Raw genomic sequence first — 17911 nt, forward strand, 5'->3', positions numbered from 1 at the left:
ATAAGGCAAGATGATTAGTTTTCAAATTATGATATTGTCTTGTGGGGAACAGTATCGAATGTTTTCTCTCGCTTAGTACATTTAAAATGTGGCCATTAAACAATTATGCTATCGGACACCAAAATGGCAGCCATCTTATCAAAGTCCTTTTTGTTTTAAAAAATATTCAAAATAATTAAGATCAAATCGCATAACGATACTCTTCGTACATATTTAAACTTTATTAAAATTTCGAACGAAAGGCTAAAATGAATGGTGCAAGGTGAAAGACTTCTGTGTATCACGTGTTAAATATGACAACGAATTGAGAATGGACAGCGCAATTTTCTTAATTGAAAAATAGTTCTTTAAACAAAACTCCGTTTTAATGAACTTCTTTCCAACCAGCCATCCATTAACAGCAACGATATTTTAACCGTGGCCGTTACAAATGGAGAAGCGAATTCTGGGATGGCAGCGAGAGTCGGGGTTCTAATCAAGACCTGACACGCGTGAACAGCAAACGCCTTGTTCACATTTTATCGTTGTCAAGCTGTATATTCCGCCCGCAACTTCGCCTTCGATTTTGTTATTCTTACACGCAGTTGGATGTTCGCGGAGAAAGTGTTGCAAACCCTCTGGGATATGCAGATCCCAGTTTGGGAACCGCCGCAGTAATCCGTTTCACTTCTCGTTAGCAGTTTGGCTTCTTTTATACGCTGTCATCACTGTTGCTGGGGCTTCCTGATTTTTTTATTGCTTTTTAAGAAGCGATGCTTGCCATACAATCAGAACTTCCCAAAGTGCAACTGAGTGAAAAAAGTCTATTCGATTGCTCCACAAAAGATACATTTTGAAAAGAGATATGGAATGACAATCGCGCGTATATTAAAACGAAGGGGGTGTTGCGATCGTTGTGTGTAGAACCCTATACACATTATATTCTACTGTTGTTGTTTTATAATCACAACGCTGAATTTAAAAAATTATAAAAATATATTAAAAACTAAATTAAATAATATAAATAAGCAATTTTATAATAAAAAGTCTATTATCCTGCTGCATCAGTCCATACATCATCCTTCCACCCGTTTGGAAGAGACATGAGATGCAATTTCCAAAATGAGGCTTCTGTACATGGTCTGGCTCAGTTGTGCCTTGTTTTAGGGGGAACTGCGCTGGACATGCTGCGCATTTCTTTGAGTTGACTATGAGGGAGAGTTTGAGGTGGAAAAATTTTGTAAGCTTCTATTGATTTGTGTAATAATACTGTTGGATCCACCAGTGAGACCGATGCGAAACAGGATCTTCATATAAGCAGTGCAGCCGATGAAATCTGACTTGCCACACAAACGAATTTGGTTTTGCTAATTTTATATTAAGCATCGAGGTAGCCAAAGCCATGAAGCATCATTATATTAGGAAGGTGTGGAAGAATAATGATCACAGCCACTGTAATAACTGCGAGGGCACAAAAGGATTTAGTAAACAGAGCCTGAAGGGATATTGTTGGGGTTTGTGCAACTCTGTTTTCGTTGACAGTGGAGATTTCAAATGAGCAGGTTAATCCTCTTTGACTACTTCTTTTGCACATTGTACGCGCGATTTCAGCTGTGCAGGAAAAGGACAGAAGCCTACGCCAGTAGCATAGGCTTCTATCCGCAATTTATAAGTCAAAAAATTGACTTATAAATTGCGGATCCCAGAAAACTCGGGATAATCGTTGAAGTGGTTAATATGGCCCTTCGAAGGGACAAATTTTACACTGCCGATTCAATCTTGTCTCTCTCCTCTCAAAATGTACCCAAGATTTCATTGGCAGGAGTCAACCAGTAAGTTTGTCCGTGTTAATTTCGTTTCATAGCGTAGTAATTCTCTGGGAATTTACAAGGTAGGACTTTTCTCACCAGAGTCAATAGAAAGCACTATTCCAGTTGCTAAGGCTGATTTCCTAATGGGGTCTAAAATTGATTATTGAAATGGATGAGTGTATTCTAGGAAAAACACAAAAAGTTCCATCAAGTGGAAATTTGTGAGGACAGAAAACTGAATTGCTCGGGTGGACTTCGATACGAAAATGATCAGCAATGGAATTTGATTAATCCAGCACCGGAGTTAGTGAAAAGTTAGTTGTAATGATAAAAGCTGATTTTTAGAGATCGCAATAGTCAGTTCATTTTCTGACAAGAATTGACAGAAAATGAGTGTGGTTGCTGTCAGCGAGATATGAGGAGAGTAAGGAGTGTTTCTAGTTATATGATCCATCCAAAGTCTATGAGTCAAGTTGGTGAGGAAAGTCGTAAAGTTACACTAGCAGGATAAGGGGGATGGATGGTTAGATGCAAACCAAAAGGGGCACACGAATGACAGAGGCTGCAAAGTGTTTTGATAGGGGCAAGACGTGCAGGTTAATGTCCCCCCTAGTAGATTGCTGTTCCTTATCCTTGATTGTGATAGTGAGAAATGAAGTAATAAGCACTTAGAAGTAAATTCTGTTTATACATGGATGGTGATCTTTGTAAAGGCGAATACTATGTAGAAGAGATTCATGTTTCTGTAGAAGCTTCATTTTGAATCAATCAAACACGGTTGCTTCAGGATTACAATAGTTTATAGTCCAGTTTGAAATTTCATGGACTGATTTGACTGCCTTGTAGAGAATGACGAAAAGTACACTTTTGTAATGTTGTATTTTGGAGTTCACTGGCGTGAGGGTCTCTTGACTAAATTGTGCCTAATTTATTCCTGTTTTGGGACAAACTTTTCTTTAGATACTATGATGGCCAGAGATAATTAGTTGTATGTACTTCTGGTGGGACAGTTCGTCAAAATTTACATGGTTAAAGTTTGATTGACAGCATGTGTCACCAAAGAACCATTCATTGAGCCAGCGGAGACTGTTGGGACTGCAAATCATTGCTAAATTACATTTAGTAGCGTATTTCAACCTTATATTTTACTATTTTAATCAGACTATTAATGAAAAACGGTGTGCTTACCTTAAATTTGAATGTGATTAGGCTAAGAAGATTGATCAATTTAAACTATTTATAGTTTGCAAGTGAAATGGAGGTTAATATCGCGATGAGCTCGTAGTTGATTAATTTCATTCAGTATTCATTGTACTTTTAAATGTTTATGTTTTATGCAGTGAATATTTATTTTAATATGGGTTCCGGCCTCGTTTTGAGATCTTTGTCCTTATTTAATAGTGTTGAAGAGTTATTGAGCCTTTCTTTTGCGATTTACATAATTAAAAATTAATATTCAACAGTACATGAGTTAATTGCTTAGCTGAAAAACGAAGTCTCGAAAAAAACACCGAAGAGATGGAATCAGTGATCCTTTAACGTTGTTCATTATCCAACAAATAAATCCATAATTAAGCTAGTCAATCGAATAACAAGAATAAAAATCAGAACATTAAGAATTATCAAACACACAATGAAACCCCGGCAATTAAAGTAAGCAAGCCAGAGGAGAACCAAATAGAGACTTCTGATTACAATACCCACAGGAATAGCTTAGATAATTGTGATCTCATTTTACCAGCTAACGAGAAACTGCAAGCTGTTGAACTAATTACGAATTCTCTCTTTCTCTTTCTCTCTAGTAGATTTAACTGTTGAAATTGAGAGAGAGAGAGAGCATGCCAGTTATAGAAACTGGCTGAAAAATAAGTAATTATTTAGTTTGTATTGAATGGAAGTGTGTTTCAGAAAATTGAATATTGTAACACGCGAATATCTAACAGCACGCTAGGCTCCTGCGCGTATTAAATTTGATCTAATGCACCCTTTGAGTGACTTGTTATCAAATTTTAAGAAAACCTTTTGTGATCACCGAGGAGAGCAGGAAATGATTACTGCGAATAACAAGGCCACAGTCTCGTCACGAGGAAATGGGGGAGACGCTACCACTAGGTGTTTAGCACGTGCAGAAATCGATATCCGTGTATATCGACAGTCAGTTCAATCGACACTACAAAAGGGGATACTGTCTTTCGCGAGGTCCCCAAGGGTGGGGAATTTCTTATAAGCGCGAGACAATCTGAACAGCTGTAGACGGAACTGCTAAATCTTATACAAACACGCTCGCTTTCTTCCTGGCAGGGAAGCGAGTGACAATAAGAAATAAGTCTTCGTTCTCACTTCCATTCGTGTTTTTAAAAACAAACTTAAAAAAAGCAGTTACGACTCGGGGATGTGAAAAACTACCCAACGCAGAGTGGTCAACTTCAGTGGAAGGATTTGTTTTTAAAATTAAATTGAAACGAACTCACTTTTGATCATTAGAAAGAGGAAATAAGCTCATATTTTTGGCCTCTGATTGGTCTCCTTGATGCTGTAAGAGTCGGTTTGACTTCGTGATCACCTAAACAACCACGGTATGTGAATAGTTGATTTACAAGCATGAACAATTGATTGTTCTCAACCCCCAACACCTTCCCCAACTCAAAAAACACACAAAGGAATTCCGTAATAACTTCCCTTCTTTCCTTCGCTTTATTGCCATGGAAACGTGGTTGTCCACTAACACGTCAACCTGTCATTTATTGTATTTCAGAGAACGGTGATTTTGCTCAAATACAATAACATTAGCTTGCGCCGAGTGGCCATCATTAGACACTCGCTGCGTATAGCTGTACCAGGAAAAAGGAAAGTAATTTTTTATTAAACAATAACGAAGGGATTGATGGCTGAAATAAAACTGCGCAACTGGACCTTTATTTATTTATTTTTTTTTTTGAGTCAGCTTTGAAATTTAATTATAAATCCCTTCCTACCCTTATCCTGGACAACTTTCCACTCTGTTCTTTAATATGACGTCAGAAGGAAATGCAGCAATGCATGACCGGACACAGTCTTGATATCCTTCGTTGAGTACAAGTCCGTTTGCGTGCAGATTTCTGGAATTTTTAAATCCCTTAATCGTAATGTCGATATGACTATTTGGCGGTTATGACATCTTTGGAATATCAGATGACTGCGGTAAACAGCACATGACCTTGGATGTTGTCATCATACAAAGGTATCTAGACGCTCTCGTGGATTGCTAAAGGCAGAATGCGAAAAAGCTTCTTCTTTCTTTTTTGTTGCGTTTGGCAACTAATACAGATTCCGTGTCTCTGCGTGCTAAACCACGTCTCCAATGGTCAGGATATTTTTTTTAGGCACGCGATGATTAATAATAACAAAGTAAACACCCCCTCGTATGTACTTCCATCCCAGACACTTTCCAACGCCTAATAAGCAATTTCCTGCGAGCGTAGCAGTTTCCTATTTTTTCATCTTTGTTTTCATCCATAACTCCCGAACTTTGACCCCTCCAATATCCTCGTTAGTGGTAATTACCTGCGATATCCTCAATTATTAACGTAAAATATCTGAGCGTAAGATCGGCTCTGGTAGAATAGCGCGGTCTTTATTTGGTGGCATTAAAAAAAGGTACGAATGCGGGCGCATGCGCCTTCCCCTACAAGCTGCATCCAGTACGCGCTCATATTTATACGGACATTTGCAAGGCGCACTAAAGCGTGTTCGTATATTATTCGACGAAGCCTTATCGGCCTTTTGTGTCCGCGGATCGCGCAATCAATATTTTCTAGTTAAGTTGCACGTGCGTACGTGAGTTTTGGTGGCTTCGTGAAAATGCGAATTTTCCACACCCGTAAACCCCACCGACGGCTACGCATTATCTGGCGAGGCCGTAAGAAAACACGTAAATAAATATGTCGTAAATAATGACCACTCGGCCGCTCTTAAAATCATTAAAAAGTGTGAGAGGGAAAAGTGTTGGCCGATTTGTATGCAAACTGCTTCTGCGTCTTTTATCTCGGTGCGTAGCGGGTTACGTTTTTGCGTTCATAAATATATTTTAAACCCGTTTGCGGCGAGTATTAAAAAAATAGGACGAAAGGAAAATAGATGGGGAGGTGGTTTAAAGTGTTTTTGGTCCTTCCACCTTTTAATTCTCGAAGTTATCGTACTTAAAACAGCCATCTTTCTAAGAACGTGTCACGTTACTCTCGTTTTGTTTTTTTTTTAAAAGTAAATCCCAACATCATTCTGGTTGTAGTTTTTTTTTTTTTTTTTTGTTACAAATTCCACTATAAGTTGAGAATAAAAGGCGTCCTGCTTAAATGTTAAGAGTAGAGCGCGTGATTTTCTGGTAAAAGGAAATTTCTTCTTTTGCCAAAAGTGTCTTCTTCTTCTTCTTCCTATTAATTCCCCTCCTCCTCTAACTCGACTTCGTTAATACTCAACCCGAAAATATCGGAGACTGCGCACTGCAGTTCAAGCTTTTGAAAGTTGCTTTGAAATTCGTTTTACGTCTTTCGCAATGATCCTCACATCTTTTGAGCTGGGCACAAACGCCAAAGCAGCCAGGTCGGTTTTCAAGACATGCACATTCATTCTTCAATCCCGCAATGGCTATGGCTTCTATTCTTCCACACTGTGCGGGAAAAGCTTGGGTTCGATACCTGTTTATATGAGAGAGAGAGAGAGAGAGACTTGTATAGGGGTTTTTTTACACTCCCCCTTCCTTCTCTGAAACTTTGGTTAATGCTTCAAAACAAGCCAATCACCCGTTTGGAAGTCTGGTTTGGAATCCTATTGGAGACGGAGGGGGGGGGGGGGAGGGTTATATTTCATCAATTGAGGTTGCAGTTAAAACCGATCTCGGGTGGAGCGAGTATAGTCCTCCTCAAAGAAGAAGACACTCGAAGTGATTAGCGTTGCTCTGGCAACGGACCGGTTCATTGCACTAGTAGGTAGTTAAGTTTTGAAGATGTGTTACTTTCTTATGAACATCTACTCAATTTCTTTTCGTTTTATTCTCGCTTTTGTGTGACATGCACATTATTTCTTCGTCACTTTTGTTAAGGTTGTTTATCCAAAATTTACCATTTATCACAAATGTTCGTGGGGAACTAACACATCTTCAAAACTAAACTACCTACTAGTGTAATGAACCTGTCCGTTGCCAGAGCAACGCTAACACGGCGAGTGTCTTTTCCAGGGGTGGACTGTAAGGCTCTAAATTAGTATAACGGGCTTTTCAGTCCGCACAACATGCAGTCCGCTCGTGAACTTACACACTCGCTCTGACAAAATACACACGGCGCAATATGGCCTGAGATGCCAATCCACTGAACAAATAATAAGAAACACCCCGACGTCCCAGGATATATGTCACACGATATACATGAAGTCTGTTGATTCTCTCGGCCCATGTTTTGAACAGCCAGCAGGACAGCACACCAATCCATCCTTGGACAGCACACCAATCCATCCTTGCTATGCCATTCTAATTGGAAATGACCACACGACTACTGAATAATATACAATGGTGCAATGTCTAAGTTGTTAATGCTCTGAAAACCTAGCAAAATAGTCCCTCCACATCAATATTTTTCAACCGGTCTTCAATTAATTTAAACTATGAGTCATGAAGAGAACTGTTTTTGTTTTTCTTTTCACTGACAGGCGAACTGTGCGCCGGTCAGTAAAGAGAAAAAAACTATTACGTCTTAACAAATCACATAGAGTCACTGTTCGGTGGAATCCATACGGGAGGACAGGAAAGTGAATTCATCACGATGGTCCTTGTACCACTCACGAATAGATCTAGCGTGAGGGATAATCAGCGTCATGAAGAAGTTGCCATCTGCGCAACTTCATCTTCCTAGGAGAAACGAAGCATTACAGGTTGTAAGAGTACGCGATGAGATAAACTTTTAAATATCGCTCGTCCTTTCAGACATGTTAGTAAGTTCATTCATTCAATCCATGCTATGAGAACATTCCTCACACATTTCCTTCTCTCCTCTCACTTTGTTCAGGGGAGGCGCATGGGTACGTCACCTGATACGGTTGCCTCCGTACTGTAGCCGTGCAGTCTATACAAAAGAGCGAAAAATATGAATTCACCAGACCAGAGTACCTGTTTCCAACCCTCCATAGTCCAGTTACTTGTATTCAGATACCACCGGAGTCTTTACGAATAGAGTGACAGCTGCAGGAGCCCCTCCCTCCACCCACAGATTTCTCAATTTCCTGCTCATTGCTCGAGCAGACACGAGTTGAACTCAGTCTAGACTGAAATTATCAGCAATTGTTCGACAGTAAGTTGGAGATTCTACTCGACAGCCCATTGTAAAGCTCTGTGATCCGTCTCCTGTATCGCACTCTTATTTGTCACAGGGACTCCTACCAGAAGTGGAAGGAGTCCCTGAATGCGAAGAATCCACTCCTTCCGAAGTGGATTCCTCGCGTTCTAATCTGTTCTTGTAATTTTTTGGATTTTGCAGCCCTGTACAATCCTGTGATTTCATAGTTCTTTTTGAAAGAATTTATTTCGGTTATAGCATGCATTTCGTCTATCTCAACGCCATTCAGTTATTGACTATGCCCACGGTATTTAAGACGTCAAGGTTGACCCATAGCCATATTATGCGGATCCCTGATTTCAATACATTTCCTTTTCACCTTGTGAAAAATAGAAGCTCCTCATATTTTGCCTATACAGTGTATAAATAGTCTAACAACGCACACACACACGATAAATTAATTGACGATATCACTTATTAATTATTCAATTCACGTCTGAAAGGGCCGAGTTACTGCTAACAAATTTCACTTTGAAAAAGTGACAGACATTGTTTTCCGGTGACTATTAACCCCTGTTGCGTCAATTATTAAGAAAAGAATCATGAGAAAATCGATTTGTGCGGAAAGCAGGCTGGTCGCTGCACTAAGATTTTTAGAGAAATAAGATCATTAAAGCATTTCAAATCCTCGACATTGACTTCTGTTCAAACTCTTAGAAAAGGATTTCCGGGAACTGGTAGACTGATAGTTAACGTTTGCGAAAAGGCAATTTACTCGCAGTAAATTATCTATTAAGTGTCATTTGTTACCAAATGATCCAGCAGTTTAAAGTGTAAGTGAATTAACATCATACTAAGCAATAAAACTACAGCGCTGGACAAAAGTTAAGGTAATTCGAGATGAAATTGTGATTCCGATATGCAAATATCAATGGTCCATGGTAAATATACCAGTCTAAGCGGTCTCAGTTCGGTTGTTTGTGCACATCAAGCAATCTAAATAACGTTTCTTGGTTCATGCTTGGCTTATGCTCGTCTTGAGAAGAGAGAAAGCGCTCAACCAATAAAAATATAGATCCTTGATCCAAAGGGACATTCAGAAATCCTTGCTATCCCCGCCAACGAATCGTTTCCTCCTTTCCGACTTAATGGATCACTCATACTAAGTCGCAACAGGACATCTCGTCTTTCATATACTTGCGACACTAAAAATGGATACAGCCACAGTGGCCATAGCGCACCTGCACTATGGCCATTGTGCGACGATTTTGATATGCATTGTGATGACGCAATTGACTGCGTCAGTACTGATGATATCATCGTAAGGCCAACCTTGAGGCTGTTCCCAGAATCAGGAAATGGCCAAATCTGCCACTGTATAAGGAAGGACATCTTGATGGAGTGGTGTCGTTACTTACAACAACAAATTAAAAACACAAAAACATAGTTGTCTCAAACCAATTCGAGACTAAGCCTCAATCCTTGGCCTTATGATACCATGTCATTATTGATGTTATCATTTGCGTCATCACAATTCACATCAAAATGATGTTAACCTTCACTCAATCGTACCCTCGATTGTTATCAGGACACTGGCGTGGCGTCTATTTAACTCGGCTGTAATTTTATTTTTATTTTATTTTATTTTATTATTTTAAAAATTAATTTTTAGCTTTGTTACTGAATTGAAAACGGCAATCTATTATGGTTTGTTAAAACCAGTTTAAAAATTATCCAACGAAAATAAATGAGAGAAACCAGTAATAATTAAAAAGAATGTTTTTGTCGTATTTGCATGGCGTCTCACAGGCACCACGTGGAATGGAGTTGATTAGAATAAAAGCAAACGTTTTTGCTAACCTGGCGTCTGTTAAACGTCAAAAAATTTTAATATCTCGTAATCAATTGTACTGTACAGTATATCGAAATGAAAGCAGAAAATATAGTACAAGTTATAAAATATTGGTCAGAAAGGTACACGGTAGAATTTGATTTTATTTCCAGATTGAAAAAAAAAAAAAAAAAAAAAACAGAAGTTTTTTTAAAAAGTAGCGTCTATGATACGCCATGCTAGCAAATAAAGGTTAATAAAATAAAAAGCGGGTGGAACCAGCATTGTAAATAGGGGTTACTCTCTTTATTACTTATATGCGAAGTAAAAGATGTTCCTAATTCATATTTTAAAATTGCTCATTTACTTATTAACGTAAAAGAACTTTTTAATTTAGAGTTTGTGTCTCCTGAATACAATACTGTCCTTAGAGAACCCCCAATTCGAGGGTTCTTTATGGACTGGATTTGAGGACAACTGCAATAGAGTTCGAAAGGACCATGAAGATGTGGTCTGATTCTGCCAACTATCAGCAGTTAGGTGTTTGGTCTGCACAATTGATGCAGCGCAGCAATGTTATTCTCATCCTGGAGAGTCAATGCTGAGTCGAATGTAGGCCCTATGCAACACTAGGGCGGATTCCTAATGAACTGCCCACCGTGTAGGTTAAACAATCGGATATGCACTTAAACTAATTTTGTAACATGGCTTAACAAATAGGGAGCGAGTGAGTGCACGCGCCTGTCATTCCAATTGCTAAAGTCAAACTGTTTACGGCACTTGATAAGTTGGCTTCATGCCAGATCATGATGTGGAATTCCAACTTGGTTGAAAATTTCCCGCTTGGCTTGATAGTACATCATGCCTGGAATAACCCCATACCCACTCACTCTCCTCATATATGCATAGCGAATATTGGAGCTTTGCGTTCCAGTAGCCATGAATCCTTAAGGCCAACTTTCACCATATATGTGGGTCGAACAGTGAGTTTTGCAGTCACCATATAGAGCTAACATTTCATTAATCAATAAAGATACTGGGCGAAAATGAAAACGGAGACATCCCTTATGTTAAGAACTAAATAAGAGAACTCGTATCTTCGGTACTTTCTACTGGAACTTCAGTTTGTATACTCCCGTTGCTCCATTGCTGTCCAGAATGCATAAAATACATGGATGTGCTGGGTAATAAGAACGGAAACTCTGGAAAGTTTGCAGCACGATCTATTTGTCACATTAGCAAAACATCCAGGATATGCAAAGTACGAAATAAGCGAAAAGGATGAGGCAAGAATAAATAAATGCAATAAAAATAATAATTCAAAATATCCTTATCAGGTGGCGATACATGATTTCTCAATAGAAGGATTTTAAATTTTCAACATCAGAGGATGATGTTATTGAAATTCCTTTATTAAATAAATGCTTCATCAAAATGCATCCTCATTACCACATGAATTATTGGCGAAACCCTTTTGTAAGAACAAGAGCAAGATCAAATCTTCAAGGAGAGTGTTAATTAACCCCTAAGAAAGACGATTAAAAATTTTAACACAATTTAAACTTTAAAAAATTTGTGATTGTAAAAAACTTAAATCATAAACATAAGAAAATTGACGAAAACGTTGTTTTCAAGGATCAGCATGCTGTAGATGTGGAAAGGTCCTCCAACTTGATATCACATTGCCATCTTCGTGTCGAACAGTTAATCTTTCTTGACAGAACTTTGCAGAATGTGCTACGTCACTAGTCTAACCTAAATAGGCCTATTGATTTTATATTTGTTAACGCCCTTAAGTGATTATATGCATATTTGGATGTTCCAATAAACAAAAATTACGCGTGCAGAAAAGTTTATTTCATTTCATTCATTTCTTGGTGATAACGATGTTGGTACCTCTTTCTCAAGAAGGATAACTTGATCCTCAGGAAAAACAAAAAGAACTGTCGATTTTTGCATTTTTAAAAATTAATAAGCCTATCTTGTAGTATTTTATGACTGAAGCTTCTAGCTACAAATATTTTAGGCAAATTGTGCAAATTAATGTTTTGTATCAAGATCGTACATGTATTCTTATACATAGTACATGTTATTACATGTTCTTCAATGATGACTTCCACTAACTCGCTAAAGTAGAAGGATTGCACACGACACGCACATTTTTGTATACATTTCTTTGAAAATAAATTTATAAAATTTATTTATATTATTGTTTATTTCCTTAATTATAAAATAAATGAATAAACTGAGTTCTTTTCTTAAGGTATCTGGAACTTAAGATCGTAAATTATACTTGAGCACCATCCCACGCATTGATCACGTAAAAAAGAAAAAAAAAACTTGTGCTATTCACAACCGAGAGTACAACTACTGTATTCACTTATCTGAAGCCGAGCCAAAGATCTCTGAACAGTATTCCTATTCAGCAGCAGTCTCATTAACGAACGGTGAAAACTTACCAATTAACTAAGTCATTAGTGTTTTTCTTAGCGTTTACTTGAAACTAAAACTCACTCCTTTCATTTAACATTTTAATGAAAAGAACTAGTTGTATTATCTTCTTCATCCTAGTCACAGCTAACCTGTTCTGCACTCGATGCTGTCAGAGTTGAGAAAATCCCGATTTTTAAGTAAAATTATGATATATGTGTATGAGATCATTATTATTATCATCATCATCATCATCCATTTACAGTATTTAAATACAGGGTTTTGCCCCTACTCAGCCTGAAAGCAAGAAAGGCATAATACAAGTTACAATGCATTCATCTCTGCAAGATTCACATATTCATTCATGATAGAGTACAGTAGAATAGGAGATTTGAATTAACATCAAATCAAGATAACATTTTACTTTTTACAGGTGATGTGCTTAAATAGCAGTTATAGTTCCCATGAAAACATGTAAAGTTTTACAGATTAATCTATATCTATCACCAGGATAACGTGTAAACTCAGTTAAATTCAGGCTAGAATTACACGATGTCTATATGGCATTTTCACTAACACTTCTTCTGAAAGCGCAGTGAATGCTTCATCTTGCTTTTCACACTGGTAGTTTGTCAGGAGTATTCTAAGCTTTTCATAAAAACTTTATATGAAAACGCTATATATCAATGAACCGGTAAGTTGATCAAATAATTCGATGCCTCAACTAACGTTTGGAAAATAATGAAGATTACCAGCTATTCGGATGGTTTGCCTTCCAGCTAGTCTACTTGCATTGTACATATAGTTTTTCCAATGCTTCTGCAACTTCTGGCAGCATTTCCTATATGCTTCTTTTGGAATTGCTTGTATGTTGCGTTCTGAATAATTTTCTCAGTCGTTGCAAATGTGTGGCCTTTCAAGAGGATTTTAAGCTTGGGAAACAAGCAAACAAAGAAAAAAAAAAACAACAACGGAGAGCTAGATATTCAGTTCAGTTAGATGGCCAAATGGCCAATGGCGAACTACAGTGATGGAGCGTTTCGTAAAAAATTGGTCAATGGAAAGCGCCGGTGTGCAGGGGCATTGTCATTATCTAAGTGCCAATTTCCTTGATAAGCACTATCTTCACATGTTATTGGGATTGTCTTTTTTTTTTTCTTTTTTGGTCTTGGAGAAGACAGAGCCTTCCACTAAGAGCACTGGGACTTTATTTGCAGGTCATAGCCATACATCCACAATTGGTCATCAGTAATGATAGAAGAGACAAAGTGTGGGATAGCAGCACGTTGACGAAGATCGTGACATGCTAGACCTCACCGCTTTCTGTGATCATTGGTGCGGATGTGAGTCACAAACTTAGCAGAATCACGTCGAGTTCTTAAATCTCGTGTTAAAATTGATCGACATGTTCGATGAAAAAAAATAACAATTTCACTAGCAACTTCGTGGATGGTTAAGCGTCGATCATTCCTGACCAGATCACGAACACGAGTGATAGAATCCCTAAAGTTAAAGGGTGGCCAACACGAGGATCATCTTCGCCAGATAAGTCGCCCTCTTTCAGCTTTGAGAACCACCAAAAAGGTCTTAGAACGAAACGTAGCATCTTCTCCGAAAGCCAGTTTAAATTTCATGAGTTTCTCTTGCACTGTTCCCAAATTAGACACAAAATTTGACGTAAATTCGCTGATCAGTAACTCAGTAATTTTAAAGTGCGAGTAACTACACCAAACATAGGCTGACTGCAGATAAACAGATAATTCATGTGTCACTATGTCTAGATGAGTCACCAAACAAGTTACAACAAGTCGCAACTCGCTACGACGCCGCGTCTTGAAGATATAAAATCAGTCCACCAAACTTTTTGATCACACCTTTTACAATATGACTGAAGAAAGCAGATTAGATTTTCTCAGTTCTTTGTAAATGTGTAAATTGTCTCTCAACTTTGACTGTATCATCCTTCTGCTGTATGCAAAGCATTAGTGCTTTAACAAGTGGACTCAACACATCAACACACTGGATGACTTAAAAGTAAATGAAATTAATTTCACCAGTCGTCTATCAGTAAACTGGAGAGTGGTTTCAAACTGGAATGTCAGCCTTGTAACTCGCACGGCATTCGAGTCAAAATATTGTTATTGAGAGAGAGAGAGTGAGAGAGAATTTAAATATGTCGACACTTTCTTTCTTTGCTAATACTTAGAAGAAATATAGGCAATACTAGACCAAAATCACAGCGGTTAACTTTGATAGTAAAATTTATTCATTCATTTGCATTGTCCCAATTCGATAATCAAGATTTTTCTCAGAAATGAAATGAGAAAGAAAGGGAAGAAAATGAAAAAAAAAAAAAAAGTGAAAACGCAACCGCTCAATTATGAAATTATTATATCAAAAACATTAAAAAAGATTGAAAAGTCTCGTGCTGCTAGCGAGAGGTGCAAGTCGCTTGTTTGATTCTACACGACGCCACAAAATACACGTTCCCTTGTTAACAGTAATTGCTGTAGTTATTACCAACTCCTCTGGGCCTAGCATGCCAGCATAAACAGAAGACTTATCTATAATACAACACGCACACTTTTGCTTTCGTAGTAGCTCACAACGTACTTGTTATAGAAGTTAGAATTTTTCTGCCTTGAACTTTAGCGAAGGTTTCTAAATCAAAAATCTCGAAAATCACGCAACCGACAACGTTAAAAGGAAAAACAGACAGACGAGTATAATGAAAATAATAAAGCGCGTTGTTATTGCTTTGGAAACAAGGTTAAAAAGGTGACGTCACGGTCATCGAATTAATATTAACCGCGATCATAAATGAGGAAACGAGACAGAGACAAACAACGCATTTCACTGAACAGAAGAGAAAGCGTATAAATAGGTAATTAGAGAGTTAACGATTTCGCAATGAAAATAAATGGAACACGTTTCTAACTAGCCGCGCGCGCGCATGCGTATATGTGTTTTGGATGTATGCTGGCTGCCTCGGGTAAGATGTAAATTTTCTGTCCAATATATCAATCTTGTTAACATAGACATTATTCCGTGACTACATAAAGCACGTAAAACGCGTTTCCGGTTTTTTTTTTTTTGTTTTTTTTAATGTAGTTCCATAATCCAGTTGTGCTTCAATTCAGGAAAAGTTCAGGTCCTCGATTAATATTATCGAAAGAGCGGTAATTTTCTAATTGCTGAAAGATATCACTGATTCCACGAAGAGATGAGAAAATCCCACCGAAGATTTTGGATCCAGTTAATAAGCGTAAAATTATGGGACTGTAACAGCGAACAGCTGCATTCACTCACCTTCGACAGCGCTGAGTTCAACGAACTGTTTGAGGGACAATGTTTTCGATCTGGTTGTCCCATGAAGCCTCCGCGTTCAATCCATTTGTAAAGGTCGACACTGAAATAAAAAAACAAAACGGTAGAATAGCTGATTAATCACAAAGATCCACCGATCCTCTGAACGATATCCAAGCCTCCAGACAGATCCAATTCACTCTCTTTGGGCATTATCATTTCAATTAGCTGTTCCGTGTTTCAGATTGTTAATTAGGCACCAGTAATAACGAAATTCTAATCAGGTCGAAGTAATTCTTATTGAAATTACTTAATCCGGCTAAAATCTTTGAAATATTCGAGTCCTAATGATTATTTAGGCGCACAACAGTACTCCATCGTTTAATATTCTTCGTCAAATCGGTTTATGCAGTCCACGAGGGCAGTGGCTCGCGCTACGATAACCTCCCTTTATCCCGGCTGTAACTACATTATTTAAAATGCCGGCTAATTAACTCTCTCTCTCTCTCTCTTCTGCTGATAAGGTTAGATGCGTCTCCTTCTCCAATAGCAGCTTTTTGTAACGATCGTGGCGGATAATAATTTTCTCATCCCTGTCTCAGTGCCATCATCCTTTTATCATATTTCTGTTCTTTAAAGAAGTGTATCATCCGAGAACCAACTATCACTGAGCTGTAACTAAACGACGGAGTATCAGCTTTTATTGACATCGTTTCACAACGTTTATCCTGCATTACGATAACAGGAGGCTGACAGCTGCGAGGCGCTCGACACAACTCTTTCCACCGAAAGAAAGAAGGCTCCAAAAGATCACTCGTTGATGTACCGTATTTCGACATTCTCTTCTGCTTCCACATTATATCTCGCTTCCGTTTGTCCTCGGATTAACCGGCAAAGGCAAAACAAAGAGGTGTCGGATCTCCGTAATTTGCACTCCGATTGGCCAATTCGGCCGCTTCTAATCCGACGAGTGACTTCGTGAAAAAAGGCTTAGCTTCTGTTAAGTCGCACCATTTTTCGACACCATTTGATAGGTCACGGGGAATCTGGTATCCCTTTCTTGTGTGTGTGTGTGTGTCTCTCTCTCTCCACGATCCTCTTACACCCCTCTTCCCCCTGAGCCGATAGTGGCGCCTCCCGGTGTCCGAGGTAGGGCACAGTGCGCCATTGTTCAGTTTACGTTTCATCAAGGGAGGGCTGTGTTGTGTGAATGAGAGAATGCGGGCGTCTCAGCATCGAGCACAGCTCACGTTCCCCGTATCGTGCCTGTGACCGTGGACTTCGACCGAACGCGGCAGCAGCAGTAGGAAAGTGTTGTTACCGGGAAGTTTTAGTCCTAACTCGCCAGGGTAGGCGTTGTATGGAACCGTCAGCGAGCGATAACTGGCAATTGGACTGATTTCGAGTCAAGTAAGTGTTTTGCAGGTGCCTGGACGCTTTCCTAATGTTAAATCCCTTAAGCGCACGTTGCTCGTGCTACCGGCAAACTTCTTCTTACCTATTGTTGTTCCTTTGGTCAAGGAAGAGTTCATTCCTAGCGAGGGGAGAGACACTTGTTGTGGCGTGAGGGTAATTAATTGCCGTACTACCTCTTTCTTTTTTGTTCGTTGAACGCTAATAAAATGGGGACGTGTTCTATTTATTCTTATACAAATACGCTAACGTTTTTGATCGTGGCCACTGTCAAAATGTATTAACTCCACTCACAATCCGGTCACGTAGTGACTTACCATCTCGGTGTTGTTGTTGTTAATCGAGGGATCTTCTAAAATAAATAAATACATAAATATGGATGCGTAGGAGTTTTCGTGTTTGAAATGATCCGCCCAATGTGGAAAAGAGATTCGGCGTAACACAAACGGAATTAATGAGTAAAACAAAAAAAAGAGAACTAACTTATGTATTAAGGTTTGGTGAGTTTTTGTACGAAATCTCTGTTGAGAAATAATCCAAAATAACCAGCAGTGACAATTAAACACAAAAGTTGTTTAGGGTTGATCTTTTTAAACATCATCCAGATGTTAAAAATATTTCTTTTCTACGTTCCAAGCGTGCTTCCATCTTGTTTGTGGTATGTGTATGTATACACGATGGGCACCTTGAAATATTCTTTTAATTCGAAGAATGTTTGTAGGAGACCGAATTCTTCTGCTACCAGTCTCCTAATATAGGAGCTCTTTGTTAGAATTTAAAAAAAAATGTATGTATTTGAGCAGCATTTAGTTCTGACCACTCTTTAGAAGCTACTTAGA

The 17911-nt window shown here is 38.5% G+C and overlaps 1 protein-coding gene across 3 annotated transcripts in view; it reads left to right on the forward strand.

Annotated features, from left to right (window-relative positions):
• Positions 1-16861: 16861 nt before the first annotated feature.
• LOC150074890 (uncharacterized) overlaps positions 16862-17911 on the forward strand; it is a 618385-nt gene continuing 617335 nt past the window's right edge. For all 3 annotated transcript variants that reach the window (XM_090389408.1, XM_090389412.1, XM_090389409.1), the window contains exon 1: positions 16862-17069. The gene's annotated coding sequence lies outside the window, so the exon portion shown is untranslated. The remainder of the gene's footprint in view (positions 17070-17911) is intronic.

This window comes from Mastigoproctus giganteus, unplaced genomic scaffold, assembly GCF_048544385.1.
Source record: "Mastigoproctus giganteus isolate SK-2022 unplaced genomic scaffold, ASM4854438v1 scaffold_16, whole genome shotgun sequence".
In the NCBI taxonomy this organism is placed as follows: Eukaryota; Metazoa; Arthropoda; class Arachnida; order Uropygi; family Thelyphonidae; genus Mastigoproctus; species Mastigoproctus giganteus.